This window comes from Prionailurus viverrinus, chromosome C1 (genome assembly GCF_022837055.1).
Source record: "Prionailurus viverrinus isolate Anna chromosome C1, UM_Priviv_1.0, whole genome shotgun sequence".
Taxonomy (NCBI): Eukaryota; Metazoa; Chordata; class Mammalia; order Carnivora; family Felidae; genus Prionailurus; species Prionailurus viverrinus.
The window spans coordinates 52,576,677-52,602,599 of NC_062568.1; the positions used below are offsets into that span (position 1 = coordinate 52,576,677).

General features: G+C 39.3%; 1 long non-coding RNA gene across 1 annotated transcript; it reads right to left on the reverse strand.

Moving 5' to 3' along the window:
* Nucleotides 1-25,525, reverse strand: LOC125172143 (uncharacterized). Its single transcript, XR_007154609.1, has 4 exons — nt 25,449-25,525; nt 21,617-21,804; nt 15,040-15,157; nt 1-152 (listed from the first exon to the last, which is right to left on the reverse strand). It is a non-coding gene; the product is annotated as an uncharacterized LOC125172143 (long non-coding RNA).
* Between the last annotated feature and the right edge of the window lie 398 nt (nt 25,526-25,923).

Genomic DNA, 25,923 nt, shown 5'->3' on the forward strand with positions numbered 1-25,923 from the left:
CGAAGTTCATCAGATGGTATGGTTTAGATGGTACATAAAGTCATAAATTTGCATGAGATCATGTAGGGAATGAGTGTAGACAGAAAGGAGGAGAGAGGGGTCCATGGATTGGATACTCCAACATTTCCAGGTCAGCAAGTCACCAAATGAAACTGAAAAGAAAAAAACAGAAAAGTCAGACGAAAAGCAAACTAGTGTGGTACCCTAGAAGACAGAAGATCTTTCAAGGAACAGGACCATTAACTGTCAAATGTTGCCAATGGGCCAAAGGAACTGAGGACTGAGAAATGAATACTTACTTGGAAGTGTGAAAGCTATTTGTGGCCTTAGAAAAAGAGCAGTTTGAATGCAGTAGTGAGGGTGAAAATCTGCCTAAAGTGGGTCCAACAGGGAATCAGGCAAAGGCATTGAAGATGGCTGCCAGAAACAACTAATTCAAGGAGTTTTGCAGGAAAGGGACAGGGACGTTAAGTGTGTAGCTGGACAGGGAGAGAGGGCTGAGAGGCTTTCTAAGATGGGAGAAATAACAGCATGATTGTATACTAATGTGAATGACATAGTAGAGAGGAGAAGGGAGGATCATGATGCAAAAGAGAAGGGGACAATTGCCAGAGTGACATCCCTGAGTTGAGACGGCATGACCCGGTGTGCAGTGAAAGGACTGGCCTTTTCTAGAAGCATGGCAGTTCATCCATAGCAACATGAGAGAGGATGGTGTATACAGGCACAGATAGGGGTAGATGAGTAGACATGATGGTAAGAGCTTGTGGAATTCTCTTCTGATTCCTACAAGTGTCTCAGTGAAGCAAAATCATCAGCTGAGAGCGAGGGAGGGCAAGTACGAGGGAGATGTTTGAAGAGGGAGGAGAAGGTGCAAAGTAGTCTAGTCATTTAGAGCAGTGTTCCTCAAAAATGCTAGTTTAGGGGCACCTGGGTGGCTCAGTCGGTTAAGCGGCCGACTTCGGCTCAGGTCATGATCTCACAGTCCGTGAGTTCGAGCCCCGCGTCAGGCTCTGTGCTGACAGCCCAGAGCCTGGAACCTGTTTCAGATTCTGTGTCTCCCTCTCTCTGACCCTCCCCTGTTCATGCTCTGTCTCTCTCTGTCTCAAAAATAAATAAAACATTTAAAAAAAAAAAGGCTAGTCTACAGACCAGTGCTTTTTCACAAATTCTTTGTTATCTGTCCATGAAAAGGTTAAGTACAGGAATTCAGGGTAAGCATTTAGAAGCTTTTAGCAATTTAATGAAATAATTTTATGACTGCTAAATTTAATGATAAAAATTTGGGACTTGCATTTTGTATGTCTCTGTTTTATTTCATTTTTCTTGTAACTCATTTAAGTTGTATTTTCCAAAAATATTATTCCAAAATGGATTTAAAAATATAAGAAGTTGACCCTTCACCCAGATAGTTTGAGAAACACTTGGTTTCCACTTAGTGGGGGAGACTGGACGAAGCAAGTATAGCATAACTGCTGGGAAGCATTAAGCACCTGATGTTAGAAATCATGAATTTAAAACACACAGTTAACATAGTTGTTGTTGCCTAGTCTTATTCAACCTCACAGGTAACTTTTTATTGGTTGGAGAATTGTATTTCAGCAGGCTTTGGTTTCGCCAGGTGAAGTAAAATAAAGAGAGAAGGGACACGAGAGTTGGGGTAGAAGCAAGGAACTGATGACAAAGAGTGACTATATAGTTTGCCAAAACTCAACAAATGTGAACTTTAGATTTTTGCCTTTCTTTGCGTGTAAATTTTACATCAAAGGAAGAAAACTGTAAACAAAGATGGAACTAAATGATACGCATGCTGAAAACTGTAGGGAGAAAGTCAAGATGTCTGTAATTTACTTTGAAATCACTTTTTAAATTGCTGGATAGAGGCACCTGGGTGGCTCAGTCGGTTGAGCATCCAACTCTTGATTTCAGCTCAAGCCGTAATCCCAGGGTGGTGGGATCAAGACCCACATTGGGCTTTGCGGTGAGCCTGGAGCCTGCTTAAGACTTTCTCTCTCTGTCCCACCGCCCCCAACCTCTCTGCCTCACTCTCTCAGCACCTGGGTGGCTCAGTCGATTAAGTGTCTGACTCTTTTTTTTTAAATTTTTTTAATGTTTATTTATTTTGAGAGAGAGACAGAGAGAGAGACAGAACTTGAACAGAGTAGGGGCAGAGAGAGAGGGACACAGAATCTGAAGCAGGCTCCAGGCTCCAGGCTCTGAGCTGTCAGCACAGAGCCCAACGGGGGGCTCAAACCCACCACCTGTGAGTTCATGACCTGAGCCGAAGTTGGGCACCCAACTGACTGAGCCACCCAGGCGCCCTTAGTGTCCAACTCTTAATTTCAGCTGAGGTCATAATCTCACAGTTCAAGAGTTTGAGACCTGCTTCGGGCTCTGGGATGACAGCGCAGAGTCTGCTTGGGGTTTTCTCTCTCTCCCTCTCTCTCTCTGCCCCTCCCCTATTTGCAATCTCCCTCTCCCTCTTTCAAAAAAAATTAAAAATAAAAGATTCTCTCTCCCTCTGCCCCTCTCCCCCACTCACATGCCCGCTCTCTCTCTTTCTCTCTGTCTCTCAAATTAAAATTAATTAATTAGTTGCTGGATGGATAGAGTAATGGTTAAATGGATAAATATATGATAAAACTGAATGCTAGAATTTAAGTGATGGAGACATGGGTAAGCACCATAAAATTCCTTCCATTTTGCTCTTTGTTTAAAATTTTTCATAGTAAATGTTGAAAAAAATATTGCCTTGAATATTTTTATGATCATTCATTTTATCTCCCCAGCCAGATAATTAGCTCCTAGAAAAGAAAAAGGTTATTTCCAGAAGGTTAGCTACTCCATGCTTCTTTTCTTCACAGATGAGGAAACAGAGTCCTAAAGATGATGAGTGACTTCATCAAGATCAGATGGCAAGTTAGGGGCATATGTGACTCCTACAAAGTTTCTTCCCAATACATAAGAGGCAACTGTAGTCCATAACTCACCCCTACGGGATCCATTGAGGAGCTTCTGGAATGCCCATAAACTCCAAAAACTAAATGTTGAATTTTGAGTGTATGTTCAAATGTGCACTTTCTAAGAAGAAAATTAATAGCTTCCAAAATATCTTTAGTTTATGACTCAAGAAAGATTACTATCTCTTTAAAAGGGAAAATTTGGGGGCACCTGGTGGCTCAGTCCATTAAGCGTCCAATTCTTGATTTAGGCTCAAGTCATGATCTCACAGTTTGTGAGATGGAGCCCCGCCTTGGGCTCGGCACTCACAGCATGGAGTCTGCATGGGATTCTCTCTCTCTCTCTCTCTCTCTCTCTCTCTCTCTCTCTCTCTGCCCCTCTTCCTACTCATGCTTTCCTTCTCTCTCTCAAAATAAATAAATAAACATTAAAAAAATAAATAAAAGGGCAAATTTTATTTTCATCTGCATTCCTTGAAAGTACTGAACACAGTGTTAAGACATTCAAGAAATATTTTTTTTTACATTTTTTTGAATTTAAATCCAAGTTAGTTAACCTACAGTGTAATAATGATTTCAGGAATACAATTTAGTGACTCATCACTTACATATAACACCCAGTGCTCATCCCAACAAGTGCCCTCCTTAATGCCCATCACCCATTTGGCCCATCCCCCCACCCACAGCCCCTCATCAACCCTCGGTTTGTTCTCTGTATTTAAGAGTCTTTTATGGTTTGTCTCCCTCTCTGTTTTTATATTATTTTTGCTTCCTTTCCCCTATGTTCATCTGTTTTGTTTCTTAAATTCCACATATGAGTGAAATCATATGATATTTGTCTTTCTCTGATTAACTTACTTCTCTTGGCATAATACACTCTAGTTTCAGTCACATTGTTGCAAATGGCAAGACTTCATTCTTTTTGATTGCCAAGTAATACTCCATTGTGTACATATACCACATCTTCTTTATCCATTTATCAGTTGACGGACATCTGGGCTCTTTCCAAACTTTGGCTATTGTTGATAGGGCTACTAAAAAGATTGGGGTGCATGTACCCCTTTGAATCAGCATTTTTTTTAGCCTTTGGATAAATACCTAGTAGTGTAATTGCAATTTTTTGAGGAACCTCCATATTGTTTTCCAGAGTGGCTGCAACAATTTGCATGCCCACCAGGAGTGCAAAAGTGTTCCTCTTTCTCCGAATCCTCGCCAACATCTGTTATTGCCTGAGTTGTTAATTTTAGCCATTCTGACAGGTGTGAGGGGTATCTCACTGTGGTTTTGATTTGTATTTCCCCGATGATGAGTGATGTTGAGCATCTGTCTTCTTTGGAAAAGTGTCTTTTCATATATTTTGCCCTTTTCTTCACTGGATTATTTGTTTTTTGGGTGTTGAGTTTGATAAGTTCTTTATAGATTTTGTATCCTACCCCTTTATTTTATGGGTCATTTGCAAATATCTTCTCCCATTTCGTTGGTTGCCTTTTAGTTTTGCTGATTATTTCCTTCACTGTTCAGAAGCTTTTTATCTTGATGAGGTCCCAAAAGTTCATTTTCGCTTTTGTTTCCCTTCCCTCTAGAGACATGTCAAGTAAGAAGTTGCTGCAGCCAAGGTCAAAGAGGTTGTTGCCTGTTTTCTTCTCTGGGATTTTGATGGCTTCCTGTCTTACCTTTAGGTCTTTCATCCATTTTGAGTTTATTTTTTTATATGGTGTAAGAAAATGGTCCAGGTTCATTCTAAATGGTTGTTTTGTTTTGTTTTGTTTTGTTTTGTTTTGTTTTGTTTTTTAAGAGACAAAGAGAGACAGAGAGAGAGAGAGAGAACATGAGCAGGTGAGGGGCAGAGAGAGGAGACAGTGGATCTGAAGCAGGTCCTGCACTGACAGCAGAGAGCCCAACATGGGGCTCGAACTCATGAAGTGTGAGATCATGACCTGAGTCGAAGTCGGATGCTTAACCAACAGACACCCAAGCGCCCCAAGAAATACTTTTGAACTGATAGTGTTTTACTACTGATAATCAGTGTTAAACTGATAATATTTTAAACTGGTTGGTGATAATGGTATTTAAGAAGGCTTTTTGTAATTCCAAGACTGTAAAGCTGTTTATCATTTAAGACACTCAAATGCTTTATAGTTTTTAATCATTGTTGAGCTTACACCTTCGTGACTCTCATAAGCCTGGCTGAGGTCTGATTAAAGATTTCTTTTTTTTCATTTCTTTGACATTTACACATTACTGTATTGTTTACCAAAATCCATCCAAGGCTTTCAATTCTTACTCTCTAGGAAAATACTGTATTATATAATATAATATATTCAAGTTTGGACTATACGTTATTTTGCCTTTGTATATGGGGTAAGAAGTTGACTTTGAGCATAGAGTCAAGCTTGTGTGTTTTCCCCTGGTCCTCTGCTCTCCCATTAGAGGAAAGCCATCTTCCTGAGCATTAGCTTTTTTACCTATAAATTCAGTAGTTCCTAAAGTGTGTCACAATGTGTTGTTGGTATTAAGTGAATTATTATTTTTAAATAGTTTAAAGAATATGAAACAACAAAGTATATAATATTATATTTGGTCAAGGGAAATATATATTTACATACATATGTTCTATATATAGATTATATACTTCAAGAGATCCAAGATTCTGTAAATTATTGAAGAAATGAATGATTTGGCCACAGCTTCTTCTAACAATTGGGGGAAAATATTCTTCATTTCATGTAAGCATCTTTCCAGAGTGACTCTCCCATCTACCTGTGCCTGCGTTTGCCATCCTCTATTTTTCTTATTTGTCAACTCAGTCAATGTCTACCTAGGTCTTCTAAAGGCCACATTTGTTAAGTAAATATTATAAAAACCCATAAACACTGACTGCAACAGGTTTCTCCTGAATCTCCCAAGGATACGCTGAATAGATAGGTTGGCATGGCTAACACAGGACTGTCCGTAAATCTGCCTGGGCTGTCAAAAGGAAGAGAAGAAGAATTGTGCAGGAAGTAAAACAGTCAATGAGACAAATTAAAGGAAATAAAGAATTCTGGTGTGGATTGAACAGACAAGCTCAAGAACAAAATGATAAAGACCTTTAATCACGTCAGAAAGTCTATAAAAGTATGTAAGTACAAGGACCAGAAAATGTTAATAATAAACCTTATCCTATTACATAAAGAGATAAAAAGAACTACCAAAACTTCAGAAAGGTCATCTCTATCATATATGAGACAATCAGGGGAGTTTTAGTAATAACTGAATATTTAACAATGTTAAGGAATTCTTGGGGATTTTTTTTGATGTGATAATATTATTGTGGTTATTTTTTTTAGTCCTTATAGAAATACATACTGAAATATTTACAGATGAAAAGATATGATATTTGGTTTTGTTCCAAAATAATTCAATGGGGGGGTATAAACAAAACAAGATTGTACATGCATTGATCGTTGCTGAAGCTTATTGCTGAATACATGGAGGCTCGCTTCTCTCTACCCTTGTGTACATTCAAAACCTTTCCATTTAAAAAATGTTTTAAGATTATGAAAGAATATCATTTGCACACAGGAAAAGTTTCACAGATACTGCTCTTTCTCATGATTGACAATTAAGCCCTACTATTGCAAAAAACCCTCCCTTTGCAGACACTTGTTCCTCTGGAGACCCTCAATGGCATTATATTAATGCAAAGATCCCCCTGGGCTGAAGAGTGGCTCCAACCGACTTAAGAATGGAATGAAATCATGATAGAGATGCCTATGTACAATGTGTGCCCATAAACTGTAGTACATGTTTTAGTGTTAGTGTGTACTCACTGAATGACTACCTTTTTTAACTAACCAGTTTTTAAATTATTAAAATAAAATGTTCATGGTTAAAAAGTCCAAATGGTACAGAAGACAGAGAAAGGCAAAAAGTAAAATTCTTTCTCTCAACATTCAGTCTCAGTAGATAGAAGCACCTAATCAACACTTTGAGTGTCGTTCCAGAAACGTTCAATGCGTAATTGCACGTGTGGTTGTATGGTTGTATGGGAATACAAAGAATATTAAAATAAGCACAAAAATTATTGGGCTTTTGGCTAATTTTATTATAAACAATTATTAGTGAACATATAATGCATCTTTATTTTGCAGCAATACTTATATGTCCACAAAGTTGTCTATTCATAGAACTTCATCTTAGCTCTCTTGTCTCATATGATTTCCCATATCATTCTAATATAATTATTTATATTTTTATTGATCATTTGAACATGTAGCTGAACTTTTTACCTTAATTTAAAAGAAAATGGATTAACATGAAAACAAATTAATGGCTTATTTATTGTTTCTTTTTAAACATTTTTTTAATGTTTATTTATTTTTGAGAGAGAGAGAGAGAGAGACAGAGTGCGAGCAGGGGAGGGGCAGAGAAAGAAAGGGAGACACAGAATCTGAAGCAGGTTCCAGGCTCTGAGCTGTCAGCACAAACCTCAACAGAGGGCTCGAACTCACAAAATGTCAGATGTTGACTGGAGCTGAAGTCAGATGCTTAACTGACTGCATTACCCAGGCGCCCCTATTGTCTCTTTTAACCTTTCAAATTGAAAATGTTTAGATGGATTTTCCTTTGGGGCTATTACAATGCTCTCATCAATGAAGTAATATAAAACTTTAGTGCATGAAAAGACAAGAACAAGATTGGTATCTTTATTTAATCTTATGTCATCTGTCTGAATTAGGAGTAAAAATGGTTATGTTATAGGTATACGCAACACTTTTTTCAAGATACATTAAATTATAAGAGAAGCTTTTTTATATTACCTCTCTGTAATGTTTAGCCTTTTTTTAAGTTGTAAGGTTTGCAGCAATAAAAAACATTCTTTAAAAGACTCTAATGCCCTCATTTTCCACACAACTATGTAATTACTGCACTTAAGATGATTCTCGATTGAACATTAACTACAAGTTCTTTTTTTTCCTGTTAATTCTTTTTTCTTTTTATTGCTTTTTTAAAGTTTATTTTTTTAGTAATCTGTACCCCCAACGTGGGGCTCAAACTCGTGACCCGGAAATCAAGAGTCCAATGCGCTTCCTTCCAGGTGCCCTTCCTGTTACTTCTTTTACAATATTCCAAGATTCAGCTTAGGCTTCAGTTAGCCAAAAACAATCTTATTTTTCAATATGGCCCCCATTAATGTGAGCTCATTTTGGGTTCTTCCAATGGTTACTGATTTTTCAAACTACTGAAAAAGAAAAGGCGACTCTTACTTTGGTTACATGCAGTGCTATTCATGGGCACATGACCCGTGCAGGCACACAGATCCCAGGGTCAAAAGAGCCCCACTCTTGGTTTAATGCTCTATCACTGTGTTCAAATTCATAATAATTAATCCTTGAACTTGGCTTACATAAGCAAAGTCCAAAGGGACAAAGAAGCAGGGTGTGAGAAGATAATGCAGAATGTGCACAATGTATGTGTATCTGATGTTTCTTGCCACCCCACTTTCATATAGCATTTCTGGTGCTGTGTGAATACAGAACTCCAGTGGATCCAGCATGGGACTCAAAGCAAGCACAAGGCAAGCATTTTATTGAAGCTGTTGGCTTCTGCAGAGTGTTAGGAGAATGTGCATGTAGCAAGAAGTGAAAGAGGGGCACCTGGGTGGCTTAGTCGGTTAAGCGTCCGACTCGTGTTCAGGTCATGATCTCATGGTTCGTGGGTTTGAGCCCCGCATTGGGCTCTGTGCTGACAGCTCAGAGCCTGGAGCCTGCTTCAATTCTGTGGCTCACTCTCTCTCTGTCCCTCCCCGGCTCACACTCTGTCTCTCTCTCTCTCAATAATACATAAACATTGAAAAAAAAAGTGAAAGAAAAAAACAGGTGAGTCAGTTTTTTGCAACATATCCAGGGTGGTAGTAAGAACAAAAGCATATACACATGCAGGTACAAGCTACAAAACACAAATTGTACAATTTTGGTTATCCTGCATATAAGTTAAATGTTCTCATATAATTTGGGGGCACTTGAGTGGCTCAGCCAGTTAAGCATCCGACTCTTGATTTCAGGTCAGGTCATGATCTCACGGTTCATGAGTTCGAGTCCCACTTTGGGCTCTGCACTGACAGCACAGAGCATGCTTGGGATTCTCTCTCTCCCTCTCTCTCTCTGCCCCTCCCCCACTCGTCTTCTCTCTCTCTCTCTCTCTCTCTCTCTCTCTCTCTCTCTCTCAAAATAAGTAAGAATTTAAAACCTGAAGAAAAAAACAAATGTTCTCAAATAATTCAATAATATATCTGAACAAATTTAAAACTGGAATTCCAAAATAGAAAGATGAATGGTAAAAAAAAAAAAAAAAAAGCCAATAATTTAAAATGTTAAGTCTTCTTTACTCAGAGCGCATGAAGTAAATAAAAGAACACCATGACCAGTCAACAGAGATACTGTGGGAGAAGGGGGAAAACTTTATATTTTAGTATCTTTAATGACACTTTTTCCCCTGACTTTTGAACAAGGGGTCCCCCATTTTCATTTAGCACCAGGGCTCACAAGTTCTGGAACCAGCCCTGGTTAAGGGTTCTCTGCCTGCAGGGGAATTCTCCTGCAGGAAGCATCTGTCTTCCATTCTGAAGTCATTAGTTCACTCTGGCAGCTTGGGTCTGGCTGGAGAAAGAACATCTTTCTTTATTTTGGCAAATGGGCGACACTCGCAAACAAGTAGCAAAAGGAATAATCATGTGTCCTGAAATCTAATATGGTAAAGTGCTTAGGCTCTTACGGATTAGGTTTGCTTTCCTTTGTTGCCGTTTACAGCTGTGAATTTTTCACACCGAAGAGCAGTTGTCAAAATAAATGTTTTTCCTTCGCCACTTCCTTACAAATGCTCAAGACTTTCAGTGCCGTCTTGCTGTGAATTTTCTCTTACAACTACTAGAAATGACCCAAGGCTAACCCAAAAACTGTGTTGTTAATTTTTGTTATGTGCTTTTCTGTCATTGTCTCTGATGAATCATCTTCAGAATATTTCAACAAGTATTTATTAAGACCTAGCCTTGTGAGAGGCACTGAGCTAGGCACTTGGGAGACCAAGTTTTGAAATAGAAAGGGTCTCTGGCCTCAAGGGATTTAGATGGACGAACCCTCCAGAGGAAACAAGTAAGGCCAAAATGTGCTGGTGCGTGATCTGGTGGCTCATAGGGCAAGTCTTTTGTTTCCCACACAGACTAGTGAACTTTACCTCTGGTGGTACATAAATCACTCCCTCATAACAAGCTAAGCACATTACGTTAACTTAGAGTACCACTGGATAAAAATATTAATATTGCCAGAAATGGCAAGAAGGGGTAAAATGAGCTCATTTGGGAGGGAAAATGCTCCTTTGAAAAAAGCTGCTATCCTTATGAGTTAAAGTTTCAGTGTCTCTGATTTGAAAATTGAAGCACAGAAATGCTGCTTTGGAGAATCTGACCTAAATGAAACTCACTAAGTCCCAAATGCGTGATTCAGAGTAACTCCATTGACAATGGTCAAAATCATTCCTCAAGTTGTGATACGTGCTGTCACACTTCCAGAGTCCATTTATCCACAGGTCCCTGAGATCTTTTTTTTTTTTTTTTTTCCCAGCATTCACTCAGTCTTCATTCTCAACACCTACAATGGGAATAATAACTGGTGATGTGCTTTTAATACCAGGCTCTTGAGAGTTGGCTTGTGGTTCTGTTACAGACATGTTCCTGAACATGACTTAACATATATTTAAAGTTAGTTATTTAATGCTAGAAGGCAGAAATTCTTTGGAACTTGTTTTCATGAAATTCTTGTGGATCTGTTTACTCCTAACAGTCCCCAGTTGCCTCATACTTGTCTATTCCCCAACATCTATTCTTCCCTTCTTTTTAGCAATACTATTCCTGATCTGTAGCTGAGCCCGTGGTCACCTGGCATAAAGACATTTCCCAGCTTCTTCAGCAACTAGTAATGGCCATATGATGAAATTTTATCTAATGTGATATAAACAAGAATATGTATATAGCATCCTTCTTTCTTGTTGGCTGCAATGCAAATGTGACAGCTAGGGGCTTAGCATCCACTTTGGACCAGGAGATAGAACGCTAAAGACAGACAGTAAAACAGAAAGACAGGAGGAACATATATGCCTGATGACTTCAGGAACTGCTTACTTCTAGACTTTCACATGAAGAGATAAAGCTGTAACTTGTTAAAGCCACTATTATTTTGGGTTTCTGTTACTTGCTGCTGGATCTAATCCTAACTGATACATTTTCGTAGAGATGTCTGTTTCATCTGTCTTAGATGAACTCAGTCTGAATATTTATACTTTTTTTTTCTACCTTGAAAATTACTGCTCCTTCTGCTAAAGTTTCCTTAAGGGAAGTTATGCTCTTCACAGCTCCAGTTAATTCTAGTTTTAAAAAGGGTTTAAACAGCATAGCAGCTGCAGATATGAACGCAATGGCTACAAATACCAGTTATTGGCTTTCTGCCAATATGTATTCTAATTCTGCTAAAGAATTCCACCTATTTTATATTCTAATTCTGTCTAAAGCATTCAGCTCTAAGCCCACCTCTCGTCTGCTTTCTGATCCTATCCATCCCACCTGCTTCCACAATTTGACATTTAATTAGCAAAAAAAAAATTTTTTTAAGGGGCACCTGGATGGGCTTAGTCCGTTAAGCATCTGACTCTTTTTTTTTTTTTTTAATTTTTTTTTTTCAACGTTTATTTATTTTTGGGACAGAGAGAGACAGAGCATGAACGGGGGAGGGGCAGAGAGAGAGGCAGACACAGAATCGGAAACAGGCTTCAGGCTCTGAGCCATCAGCCCAGAGCCTGACGCGGGGCTCGAACTCACAGACCACGAGATCGTGACCTGGCTGAAGTCGGACGCTTAACCGACTGCGCCACCCAGGCGCCCCAAGCATCTGACTCTTGATTTCAGCTCAGGTCATGATCTCACAGGTTTGTGGGATCGAGCCCCATGTCAGGCTCTGTGCTGACAAGAGTAGAGCCTGCCTGGGATTCTCTTTCCCTCTCTCTCCGCCCCTCCCCTGCTTGCACTCACTTTCTCTCTCTGTCTCTCTCTCAAAATAAATAAATAAACATTTTTAAAAACTTTTTTTAAGAAACAGGGCATGTGGATTCCACCTCAAGCCTGGACCAAGTCTGATAGAAGCTTTCTAAGTGGAGGTCCGGAGAGTGTTTCCTGTGGCAGCCACTGAAGCTTTTGCTGGCATGGGAGAGTCACAAGATGCCACAGTCGTGAGCCGGAAGACAAGTGGTGTGCTTCCAAGCCAAAGGACAAGGTGAGGACTAGATGACTAATAAACTAGATGGACAAACGAGCTGTAGAGTCACTAGAGGAGAAAGTCTCAGCAGGATGGACGAGTACCCGACTGGGTCTGAAAGAGCAGTGTAAGATTTAGTCCTGAGGCAGCGTAAGCAGCAGGGGATCCCTTTACCTAATTCCCTGCAGACACAAGTGAGAGATGTTCCAATGGCCTTAAAATGAAAAATAGAGCCTAGGATCATAAGGAAATTACTACAAATATGAGCTGGACATGATGACAGGTTAAGGTGATAATCGTAAGGAAAAGTCCTAAGTGTGGTTAAGATGAACGAAAGTTAAGGTACATAAGGAGATAACTGCATAACAGTTAAAAATTTGAAGAAATCTATGAAGGTAATTATGATTCTTTAATTTGACTTTTGGGGGGTCTAGATGGAAGGAGTGCTATTAATACCAAATGATAATCACTATTAAGGGCTACTATCCATTTTAAGCTACTCAATTTCCTTTACAAGGAATCGTGTCAAACATCATGCAAATCCCGATGCATTCAACGAATGAAATTTTAACTGAAAGTGAAAAAGTACCAAGAAAGTTGGAAATTAAATTAATAATTGAAACAAGCCATTCCCAAAAAAATCTCAGGATATACTGGTTTGAAAAACTGGGCACGTTAATCCCTACAAAAAGCAAGAGTCAAATATATCAGCCGGTGGCAATAAATATCCAGGATTTAGCAAGAAAACTAAAGGAATCGACTATGATTACACTCCACTGATTCAGGTAGCGTCTTTCCTTTCCTGTTCCCTTTAATGAAGTGATTTGCAGGGGTGCCTGGGTGGCTCAGTTGGTTAAGTGTCTGACTTTGGCTCAGGTCATGATCTCACAGCTTGTGGGCTTGAGCCCTACATCAGGTTCTGTGCTGACAGCCTGGAGCCTGCTTTGAATTCAGTGTCTCCCTATATCTCCGCCCCTCCCCCACTTGTGCTCTGTCTCTCAAAAATAAATAAATGTTTGGGGCGCCTGGGTGGCACAGTCGGTTGAGCGTCTGACTTCAGCTCAGGTCATGATCTCACGGTTCGTGAGTTCGAGGCCCACGTCGGGCTCTGTGCTGACAGCTCCGAGCCTGGAGCCTGCTTCAGATTCTGTGTCTCCCTCTCTCTCTGCCCCTTCCCCACTCATGCTCTGTCTCTGTCTCTCAAAAATGAATAAACGTTAAAAAAAATTTTTTCTTTAATAAAAAATAAATAAATAAATGTTAAAAACAAATTTTTAAAAAAATAATGAAGTGATTTGGAGAATGGTCTCTTATCCCTGAGAGCTGTTCTTTCCTCTTTTTTGTTTTCTTTACTGGAAAATGGTTCTTAGCAGTGGGCCAGGGAGCCTCATCTGTGAGGGGTACAGCTATGCCTCCTAGAAGGACGAGGATGGGGGAACTAGCCCAATCTATTGGATCTGGAGCTCTCTAGGCCGATTTGACAGCTGTCCCAGAGTGTACAGAAAGAGTGAAACAAGCATCAGTTTCTGATCTGATTTCCTTCTTTGCCTCAAGGCCCTATCTGGTGCCTTTGACACCAAGGCAGGCAGAGTAAGAAACTCTGAACTATTAGCAGAAAATGTATAAAACAAAGTACCTACTGAATGCCAATGGATATAAAACAGTAGATATGAATTCTGCCTTTTACTTATGATAAAGTTGGTGAAACAAGAAACAACCAGGGGTCATTACCTTTTTGTGTGTATCTTCCACTAGATTTTAAGTTCCATGACTTATAGTAGAAACTATATTCATCGTATTCACAGTTGCCCATTGATGCCCAGTCCCTGCCCACCCAATAAGTACTTGAATAAATGAATGAACATACACTATTGAAGCAAAACAAAAGACAGCCTCTACATAATCATGTACCAAAGTGCAGGGTACATGATGAAGAATAAAGCAGTTAGAAAAGCAAAGGTAGGGGGCGCCTGGGTGGCTGAGTCGGTTAAGCGTCCGACTTCAACTCAGGTCACATCTCATGGACCGTGAGTTCGAGCCCCGTGTCGGGCTCTGGGCTGATGGCTCAGAGCCAGGAGCCTGCTGCGGATTCTGTGTCTCCCTCTCTCTCTGCCCCGCCCCTCCCCCCCCTCCCCCTGTTCATGCTCTGTCTCTCTCTGTCTCAAAAATAAACGTTAAAAAAAATTTTTAAGAAAAGCAAAGGTAGCTAAGTGGACAGTCAGTGGGTTTGGAGGTTAAGGTTAGAGCTGAACCTTCTGACTATGTGCAGGATAAAAGATGCTCTCCCAGCTTGCCAGAGCCTGGCAGCTTTGGGACTCTGTCCTATCAAATGTATAAGGCATTCTCTTTTTTTTTTTTTTTTTAATTTTTTTTTTTAACGTTTATTTATTTTTGAGACAGAGAGCGAGCATGAACGGAGGAGGGTCAGAGAGAGGGAGACACAGAATCTGAAGCAGGCTCCAGGCTCGGAGCTGTCAGCACAGAGCCCGACGCGGGGCTCGAACTCACAGACCGCGAGATCATGACCTGAGCCAAAGTCGGCCGCTTAACCTACTGAGCCACCCAGGCGCCCCTGTATAAGGCATTCTCAAGAGAGGACATAAAACTGCGAGTATCACAACTTCAATATCAAAGGTGTCTGTCCCATATGGGACAATGGTAGTATCTTGGTAGAGGTTCCAAGAACAATCGCTTCTCTAAAGTCTAGAGACCTTCAAACAAATGACACTTAGTAATGAGACGTTCTTTGGTCACTAGACCTGGTGAAGAGACCACTGATGGAAAGATCATCTCACCTTTAACTGGTAGAGGAAGGATCCAGTTTTCTTGAGGATTCATAGATATTGAAATAACTCCATTCATAAGGCAATCCATAAGGCATAGTACTGTAGTGCCCCAGGGGCCGTTACTACCCTGCAATAACAAGGGTATAGAGAAGTTACTGTAACCTGAAGGTTGTACACAAAGGGACGCCAGACAGGAGCGAGGACACAGCCAGCCTAATGAAACCCCTCAGGGAGGAAACCATAAATACTCTCTTCCCTCTAATCTCCTTTACCAATACCAACAGGAAGCTGAGGGGCAAGGGGAGCCCTTTGATGCAATCTCTACAGGTCAATTCAGATGCAGACAGCAAGAGGGAGGAGGCTAGGCATGGATCTCAGGGGGCTCCAGCACAGCTGTGCTTTATCCCTTCTTCATAAGTCTGCGTCTGGGTAAAGACTCATTCATTTCAAATAGAAAAAAAAAACAAAAAACCTCCTTCTAGAATTAGTCCTTAATCAGACTAATGCAGTGAACCACAAACAAATCAAATCATGGAATCAAAAGCCTAAATTGCAATCCCAGTGCTGCCAATAATTGGCTGTGCGACACTGAGAAAGTAAATTTTCTGTGTTTAGGCTTCCTAGTCAGTCCACTCTTCGCTGTCTCATGAAAGTATTTTGAGGATATTTGCAGCACTTGACTATATGTTGACCACAGTCATTTTCCTTAATAGCTCGATAACCAGGAACTTCCCTGGTTCTTTCTACTCGTTTCTTCAAAATCTCAGTCTCTCTCTCCATCATTGTTTTATATTCTTTCCCACTGCGTTTCATCTGATATTGAACCCTGCTTTGTGGTGATGTCCTATGAATACTGTTGTGGTTTAATTCCATGTTCGGTGCATCGGTTGTTAAGCTCTGTAAAAAGCAGGTCCTTCAAGTTTAAGGTGAACTCCACACCAATAGCATATTTTGCAATCCTGATACTATCGCAACTTGTTCAAAACACAAATACCGTTCACAGATATTGTTGAAAATCTCCCTACAGAAGCAGTAAAATGCCAGAAGCCACATTATTCAAAGAACAACTGATTCTATAGGATTGTGAATATGGTGATAATAACGATGATGATGATGACGATAAATAATAGGAGTTTACCATTACGTATGCTTACATATTATTAAAGAAATAACGGGTGTTTATGTGTCAGGCACCATACTATCTATTTTGACATATAATTTCATACCAATTATCATTAGGTATTATTAGATGTCTTCATCACCCCTACTTTGTAGAAGAGGAATATGAGACTGAGAAAAATTAGATTACTTCCCAAAGGTTGTCGGGTATTACTCAGATTAAGGACTCAAATCCGGTTTGAATCTAACTCTACAGCCCATGTTCTTACATGCTACAATATAATTGAATTTTGAAAAGGGCACATAATTCAAACTCTCTGACCCGGTAATCCCACTTACAAGAATTTTTCCTACTCCAAAAGAAAGGCAATTCCGTTCTGGAAGTGGATAATGGTGACAGTTGCACAACAACATAAATGTTCTTAATGCCACTAAATTGTACACTTAAAAATGAGCAAAATGGCAAATTTTATGTTAGGTATATTCTACCACAATAAAAAATATTTAAGAATTCAACAAGAAAAGGGGCACCTGGGTAGCTCAGTCAGTTAAGCATCCGACTTTGGTCATGATCTCAAGATTCATGGGTTCAAGCCCCGCGGCGGGCTCTGTGCCTGGAACCAGCTCAGAGCCTGGAACCTACTTCGAATTCTGTGTCTCCCTCTCTCTCTCTCTCTCTGCCCCTATCTCGCTCTCACTCTGTCTCTCTCTCTCTCTCTCAAAATAAATAAACATTTAAAAAAAAAGAATTCAACAAGAAAAAAAGAAGGCAATATTTCAAAATAAAAAAAAGTGACTTTTGTAATATGGTGATTTAAATGCTTGTGTGACAAAATTAATTATAAATATACATTACCTATTTTGTTTCTATGTATAAAATTGTCTACTCAAGCTGGCTAAAAACTTTGAAACTGTATTCTTACTGGGGAGGTAGAATTTTTCTTAGGTTTGATATTGCCATATATTTGGGCATGGCAATTTTCAACCAGAAATCAATAGCCATCTAAATTAATATTTAATGAACAGAAAAACAAAGACAGCTTTAGCATGAAGTGACTCAGAAATTTTGCCATCCAGCAACCACTGAGGATTATCTGAGGAGTTACTATAGCAAATTGAGGAATGTACCAAGGAAGAGAAAGACATGGGAAAAATGAAAGTTAAGTAAGAGAGGGGGGAAAAAAAAGAACCACATCCACAAAGATGATGGTTGTTACATTATTTTTAATTGCAAATTAAATAGGAAGTAATGGAAATGCCTAAAGAGAATGAGGAGGTTAACTAAATTATGCAAAATTTTATTCACATTATGCTCCCCAGCAATATAAATGTATGCAGACTGAAATAAAACATGCAAAAATTAAGCCACAGTTGGATTGAGTGGTAGAATTATGGACGACTTTCCACCCCTCCCTTTTCCAAACTTTCTGTAATGCCATTTCACTGTTGTAATAGTTATCTATTGTTATGACACAAATTATCCCAATAAGCATTGATTTTCCCACAGTTTTTGTGAATCAGAAATCCAGGCACAGCTTTTCCAGATGCCTCAGTCTCAAGGATGACAGCTGGCTCAAGGCATGACCCAGAAAACATCCCCTTCCAAGGGCATTCAAGTGGTTGTTGACAGGACTAGGTTCTTCTGAGGTTGTTGCATTGAGGACCTGGGTTTCCATTCTCTGGCTCTTACCCGGGAGCCTACCTCAGTTCCTTGCCACGTGGCCTGTCCAAAGCAGCTCAAAACATGGCGGCTGATTTTCATCAGAGCAAATGCATGCAGGCAAGCGCGATGGAACCTAGAGCCTTTTTGTGGCCTCACCTCAGAACCAAAATTTCATTCTCTTTGCCATATTCTGTCTGCTGGAAGCAAGTCATTAGGTCCACTCGAGAAATTGGAATCACTGGAGTCATCTTAAAGGCTGTCTACCTACCACAGTGGTCGTTAAAATAAAAGACTCTTGAAGTAGAGCTCTTCTTTTCTTTTTATCATCCAGCCCATGACCCATTACTTTCAGGGAACAGGATTCAGCAACGTCTTTTAGCACAAGAGCTTCTAGACACTGGAAATACCAGCAACCATGTCCTCCCCTAAGGCCTCTAGAAAGGAATGTTCCTCTGCCAATTCCGTGGTTTTAAGCCAGTGAAACCTGCATCCGCCTTCTGCCTCCAGAACTGCAAGATGATAAATTTGGGTTGTTTTAAACCACTGGTTTGTGATAATTTGCTAAGGCAGTAATAGAAAACTCATACAAGCCACACGCCAAACAAATCACAGAAGTGTAGCTTATCCAGTCTCAGTTAGATTGAATGGTTATTTTACTAGAAGGGGTCGCACAGAGATATAAGGATTCTTTGGGGTCTGGCTTGTGGGAGTCCTGTGAAAGCAGTTTAAGCCTGCTATTGCAATCATTAGAAGTAGTCTCAGAAAGAGCAGTCTTAAATCTCTCATTGACTTCTCTCACTGAGTTGTGTTAGTAACTTTCATCCACCACAGAAATTGATTTTAGTTAGTGAAGAAATTGGAAAATATACGCTTGTTTATTTCAACCAAAATGAATGAAAAAATAAAGACATTTAGCTTCTACCGATACTCTGAGAATGCAAAGCCTGTTCTCAACTTTAAGTCCAAGAATACAGTGACATTTTGGCAAAGGCAAAGAAGGAAGGAAGGAGGGAAGGAAGGAAGGAAGGAAAGAAGGAAGGGAGGGAGGGAGGGAGGGAGGAAGGGAAAATCCTTTCATTTCCATGTAAGTAAGAGGGGCCTGGCTGAAAACTTGTCCTTCATGGGTTAAGTTAGATGGGACCCCATTAATCTATCTATTCTAGAAAGAAAAAGAGCAAAGTCCATCCTCCAGGGATGGCAACACATGATTCCAAATAGTTTAGCCATTTTGAAGCTAAGGCTACAGTGTGGTGAATTGGTAAGTACAAAGAGATGAGATGGACTTCTACTTGAAAATTCCATGGGATTTTTTTTTTCCTTTGCTTTCCACTCCACTTCAAGAGTCTGTGGATGGAGACTGACAGATGAACGTGAATGTTAAGAGGTAGATTTCCTTGATGATGCACTTGCCAAGCTTCCATTAACACTTCAGGGAATTGTGTACAACTATCAGTGGGAGTATATCTCCCTAATACTCTATTTTTAATTTTTTTTTTCAATTAACAATTATGTTTAGTCAATCCCCAGCAGGATTTGTTGGTGAGATTGCCGGTTTCCTAATGCAAGTTTCTTTTCCGTTAGCCAAGCTAATGCTGATGACCTGTTTTCACTTGATGATGTACTGTTAGGTACATCCAGTGTCTACGTAAATGCCTTTGTGAATTAAATCTTGTCTGGGAAGATTTGCTCATTCAACCTAGGGATTAGAAATTATATTGACCCAAGAAGCAAGACTTGCTATATTTAGTCTGGGATCTGTGCCAAACATGCATAGCAAGACCGAGGGATTAGGGAGCCCTGACATCAGTTTTACTCCAGTGCCTTATAAAACATCAGGGTTAGTGATTATGCTACATCATTGGAAAGATACATTCCCAGGTTTCAAATTATTTTAAATTTTTTGTGTGGTGCCTCATTTTCAGATCAATAATATTCAGTGCATGAAGGGAAAGGAAAGGACTAGAAGGGGAAAGAAACAACCTTTTTAGCAAGGACCAGCTGATATTTTTATTCCCATTCTGTGTGTGAAAACCAATCCACAGAGAGGCTAATTAAGTAAATTATGGAAAGGTACAATCAAGTTGGTAGCAGGATGAATATTCCAGCCCAGACCTATCTGACTCCAGATCCCATGCTCTTACCTTGTTACTATTCATTCCACCTTTGTGTGAGAGAAAAGGGGTGTGTATATTTCATTTCAGATAGAAAAGTAAGTGAGACCATTATAATAATGGAATGAGTTCAGAATCTCCCAAGAAAAGCTGAATAATAGCTTCTGACTCAAACTCCCCTTTTTCAGACAGTCATTTTCCTCCTCTTCTGCCTTTCCTTCCTAATAAAAGCACGAATGAAATTAAACATTAAAACTCCAGGAGGAAAAATATCTCCAGGAGGGCACAGATTGTCATTTATCTTTGTATTTCCAGTGCCTTATACTTACCTGGCCCAGATTAGGTGCTTGTCACTGGCTTGTCATAGGAAAAAGAAAATGAATTAATAAACCAATGAAGATTATTCTATTTATAATGCTTATTGGAACTGCTGTTTCACTTTCAAATGTAGGAAAGTATTTTGTTATCATTTAAGCCAGCTGTTTCGATGATATTAAATATTCCAAATTTCTGAAGTGTGTTACTAAAGACTGATTCTGAACATGGAGTGATTTTTCTTCCTCACTATACACAGACACATATACACATATATATGTAGTGCTATATATTTTTTACTGTTTTATTTATTTTGGGGGGGGGGGGGTGGGAAGGGGCAGAGAGAGAGGAGTGGACAGAGGATCCAAAGCCGGCTCTGTGCTGACAACAGCAAGCCTGATGCGGGGTCGAACTCACTGACCGCAAGATCATAACCTAAGTCAAAATTGGACACAACCGAACGAGCCACCCAGGCACTGCTGTAGTGCTATATTTTTATTATGCTCCCCCAAAACGATTTAAAACAGTATATTCAGAGGTATGAGCACTCTGAGCTCCAAGTAACATTCTCAGAAAGGGCCTTTTAAATTTTCATTAATTAAAAATAAGATCTCTAAAAATGAGAGCATTCATAGGTCTCTCTAAACTGCAGGTATCTCTTGGGAAGGACTTACAAATTGGCCGACTGTAACGTAAAATACTTTTGAAAATGTGGGTAGATGTGGAGGATGTTGCCATTAACTGAAACTAAGCAAAAAGCGGTAGTTCATATTTAAAGTCTGGCTGTATTTGAAGCAGCTCTATGGACACAACCCCAGACAGCAGTTAAAACTTTCCAAAGTAATATGTAATGGTGCTCTGAGAATTCTTCTCAAGACGTACACCTAATGTTTCCCACATTAGACTTTTCTTTAGAAGCAAGTATGGCATCTTAAGTGTCTTCTAGCAAAAAACAAACAAAGTTTAGAATTTTCATGTGAAACATTCCACGAAATGCCTGGTTTCCAAGTGAAAAAAACCCTAAGGAATTATAATTAAATACAAGTTCTGCTTCAGTGAAGAACCCATTTCTAGAGCATTAGTTCTATCAAAAGTGAGACATTTGCTATGAAAGACTTTAGTTCATAACCTTGAGAATAGAGATTTTTTTCTTCATTAATACCACCTTTGGAGGATGCATTGGTATAAAGAATATCAATACACACAGGTCATACATGGGGTGTGTTTGCATTGATTATACATTCTAACAGCCTAAAATCCAACTGAAGAAGAAGGTAATATAGGACCACAGAGATCTTTGCATGTTATAAAAATACATGGGGAGGTGTGTTGTAATGTGAATAAGACTAATTGATCATCTTATTGGGGAAACACTTACCTCAAGATGAAAAATGGCCACATTGTTGTCTGACATTTGGATTGTCGATGACCTGACCAGAAGAAACCTTAGTCAAACACTCCAGAGACATGAACAGTTCAAGAGAGCAGTTTCTTGCCAAAGGTCACTGATAGAATAATAGGGTTTTTTTCTTCACCATCTGAAGAAAGGCTGATGCTGCTTATATCCTAGTGAAGGGGAAATAAAACGACAGCCAAAAGCCATGCTTTTATTAAAAATAATATCATTCATGTAACAACGAAATGACAGGATAAACTCTAAAATTTCTTCATAATAGAATCCCTAGACAGTATACTTAAGGCATGTAACCTGTACTCTACTCATGTGATGTACATCAAAAGTAAAGTATTTAATTCTTTTTGAGAAAATATAAGCTAAGAAAATACCAAGATGAATCACTAGTTATCTACCTTGAAAATCATTCAAATGAATAGAATTCTGAAGATGGAAGCCATACTGCTTCTAACCTTTCACATAAAAAGAGACTTTAGGCAGGCTTAAAAGTAAAAAAAGATAAAGAGAGGCTCCTGGGTGGCTCAGTCAGTTGAGCATCTGACTTTGGCTCAGGTCGTGATCTCGCTGTTCGTGAGCTCGAGCCCTGCATCAGGCTGTCTGCTGTCAGCACAGAGCCCTTTGGATCTTCTGTACCCTCTCTCTCTGCACCTCCCCCGCTCACACTCTCTCTCTTTCTCTCTCTTTCGAAAATAAATAAAAACATTAAAGAGAGAAAGCCCATTGGAGTTCTTTGTCCCTCTCTCTCTTTAATGTTTTTATCTATTTTTCTTTCTTTCTTTCTTTCTTTCTTTCTTTCTTTCTTTCTCTATCACGCAGTTAAGGTGGTCAGATAGAAGGCTTGGTGGATGTTCTTAGTCATGCCGTGCACCTTTGCTAATTTCAGCATTTCCTGTCTGCGAAAGCTGTTCACATGAAGAATTTTAATTTTTAAACCTGTTTGGGATTTCAGTTTTCAAGTCCCAGGGGAAAATGGATGGATCTCTGAAATTAACCTTTCCCAGGTGGCTGCCAATTCCACGAATCTAGTAAAATTAGGTTTTTGCCAACATTATTTTTACAAGATTCTCTGCAGATTGACCTATTACTTGCAGTCAGAAATTGCCAAAATCTCATAGCTTCTTATGATCCATGTATGGGAGATGACTACAGGATCCTCTTCCACTCCAGAAACAGACCTGAGTCTGAATCTCTAGTCTATAGAAAGGTGGTAGCATCCTTTCTTCTATCTGATTTTGAGGGTGGATTGCATCCTAATCAAATCAAATCATTCAAGTGCTTACGCAGTTTTATCATTGTCACCTCTGAATCATAAATGTTAAAGCTAAAAATGGTGAACCAGAGCTCCCAGAAGGACCCAGAAGGTCCACCAGCATGGTCCTTGTCATTAACTTCTGTGTTGTTTTGACTCCTTCTTAGGAAGAAGTCCCAAACTCCTTCTCTCTTTCTCTTGTCCCCTACTTCTTAAAGTTTACAATAAGCACATTATTTAATAATCAAGTCTTCAAGAACAGAAGTTTTATTAGGAATGAAGAAGTGTTTAAATTTGTTTCAGACTCCCATGCAGCAAAATCAGGTGGAAATCCAGAACCTTCCATTTCCTAGCTGTGTGATCCTCAGAAAATTATTTAACCTCTCCCAGACTGTTTCATCCATCTGTAAAATAGAACCAACAATACCTCCCTCACGGTGTGTATTGTAAGGATTAAATGAAATATAAGAAAACTAGAATGTCATAGGTACATAAGAAATGTTAGATTCTTTTTAACAAAAATCCAAATTTATTTACATAGAAACTGGTAAATAGATGCGGTTTTTTATTGTGGTTTTTTTTTCATATGTCAGTAATGTCTTTAGGGTTAATTTATCTCCTTTCACCATTTCATAATCAAACCTTTTTAAAATTTGCATATTAAGGGCTGATTTTAAATGTTTATATACACACAATATTCTCTTGCTATTGTCCGGTTACCTTTATATTTTTTAAAATCTTATATAATTACATAGTATTTATAGTAGTCATTTTGTGTATTCCATAGAGTGATGTATGATAATTATTTATTTCTATCCCTGAACATATAATTTGTTTCCATTTCTTCAATAGTATCAATAGTGTCAGAGGGGAGGAGGAACTTCGTTCACACAAGAGTGAACACTACTTTATTAGTGTTAATGTCTTAGGATACAGTTCTAGAAATGGTGTTACTAGATTGAAGAATATGAACACATTTTTGTGGTTTTGATTTGTTTTTGTTGATTTAAAAAAAAAATCTTTTTTTTTTTTTTGTACATTTATGTATTCTTGAGAGACAGAGACACAGCATGAGTTGGGGGGTGGGGGGACAGAGAGAGAATGAGACACAGAATCCGAAGCAGGCTCCAGGCTCTGAACTGTCAGCCAGAGCCCGACGCGGGGCTCAAACCCACAAACCTTGGGATCATGACCCGAACCAAAGTCAGAGCTTAACCAACTGAGCCACCCAGGCACCCCCCCCCCTTTTTTTTACATTTATTTATTTTTGAGAGACAGAGAGAGAGCACAAGTGGGGGAGGCGCAGAGAAAGAGTAAGACACAGACTCTGAAGCATGTTTTTGTTGATTTTAAGTACAGAGAAAGAAGAAGCTACTGGGAGGCAGGATTATCAGAGGTCTGAATATGGAGATTTGAAAGGTGGGAAGAGAAATATTCCAGGAAGAAAAAAAAATAAACAAACAGAACAAGAGCTTAATATGAAAAAAAGGGGAAAAGACAGAAGGAAATTAACCTGATTGAAGTAGAAGGTTTTTTTTAGCGATGGTGGGAAATCAGACCAGATGAATAGATTCCTATTAGAGGCGCCTTTGAGATAAAATAGTGTAAGCTTGCTGTCCATGTCTGGAGCCCAGGGCAGTGGCACAACTGAGAGAGGGATGGTTCATGAAGAATCACTGGACAGGATTGAGGCTGAACTGGACAGGAAGGACACCGGAGTTATGGAAAATATCTATAATCAGAGCTTCCCATGTGATGTCAAAGGAGGGGGATGTGGAAAATGAATCCAAATGCTTGAAGAGAAAAATGAGTAAAGGAACTTAGAAAGGGATTAGTGTAAGAGAATGAACAAAATTGTACTTCCCCAAAATTCTCACCTGAGTGACTGGAGATGAGGAGAAGGTGGTACCATTAAACTGACAGGACTTGAGTAAGCAGGAAGGAGAACCAGTTTACTGGAGGGGCATATTGGGCGTGGGATATGATTTTGAGTTGGTAGTAGGATATTCAGGGGGAAAGGCCTCACATAGGTGGTTGGAAGCCCTTTTGTTCTTTAGGATTTTTGTGATTGAAGTCGGATACATACAAAACAAGGAGTTCATATTACAATACAGAACATTTTACCAGAAGACCGAAAAGGGACTATGGAGCTTCTGAGATGGTCAGATTAGCCATGGCCTTGGACCAAGGCAGCAGGCCATCTTGATATCTGCCTGCGGCCTCCCAGGACCATGATGTGAGTGTCAGAATTTTATCAGAAATCATGTCCCATTCTTTAGTTCCATGATCAACTATGTGGTAAAACACATTTGTGGTGAAATGTCAGAACAAAAAAGAATGAGATCTGGGATTATTTCATTTAAGGTACTGTAGGCACAAAACGGGTAATGCCAGTACAGGCTCAACCCATTTTACTTGGGGGCCAATAACATATTGCTCATGAATTATTAATTTTTTCCTTCAGAAGACACCTGTGTGAGAAGACTCCTCTAAAATATATGGTAGAGATGCTAAACTCAGAAAATCTCTGAAGAACAGTATAAATACCTTTCAGGAAACTACATGATATTGAAAATTTGGCAGGCCTCACACCTGCAAAATCTTACAGATGAGCTCCCATGTCCACACCAAACAGTCAGAATTCCGGGTTCATCTTTTAACTATAGAAAATTCCATAAGAAGAACCTAATAATCCCCCGGGTCATCCAGAACCACTGAACACATACCCTGTGTTCTAAATATAATCCTTTACATTTTTCCTTAGAGGAATACTAATCACATGTGTGGGCCATATGTTGCCGTTTAATATCTCCCCAATCAGCAAGAAATTTCCTCAGATTTTTCACAGGATCCCTGAGGAACCAGATATAGACAGCAGGAGAATCCAGTTTGAAGTAATCATCTTAGATTGAATTAAATATACTCATATACGTAATAGCACCGGGATCTGCTAGAAGAATTTGAGTGAAGTAACTTTTCCCAAACTCGTGTGTTTTATCTATCTTTAATTATTGCTTTTAAA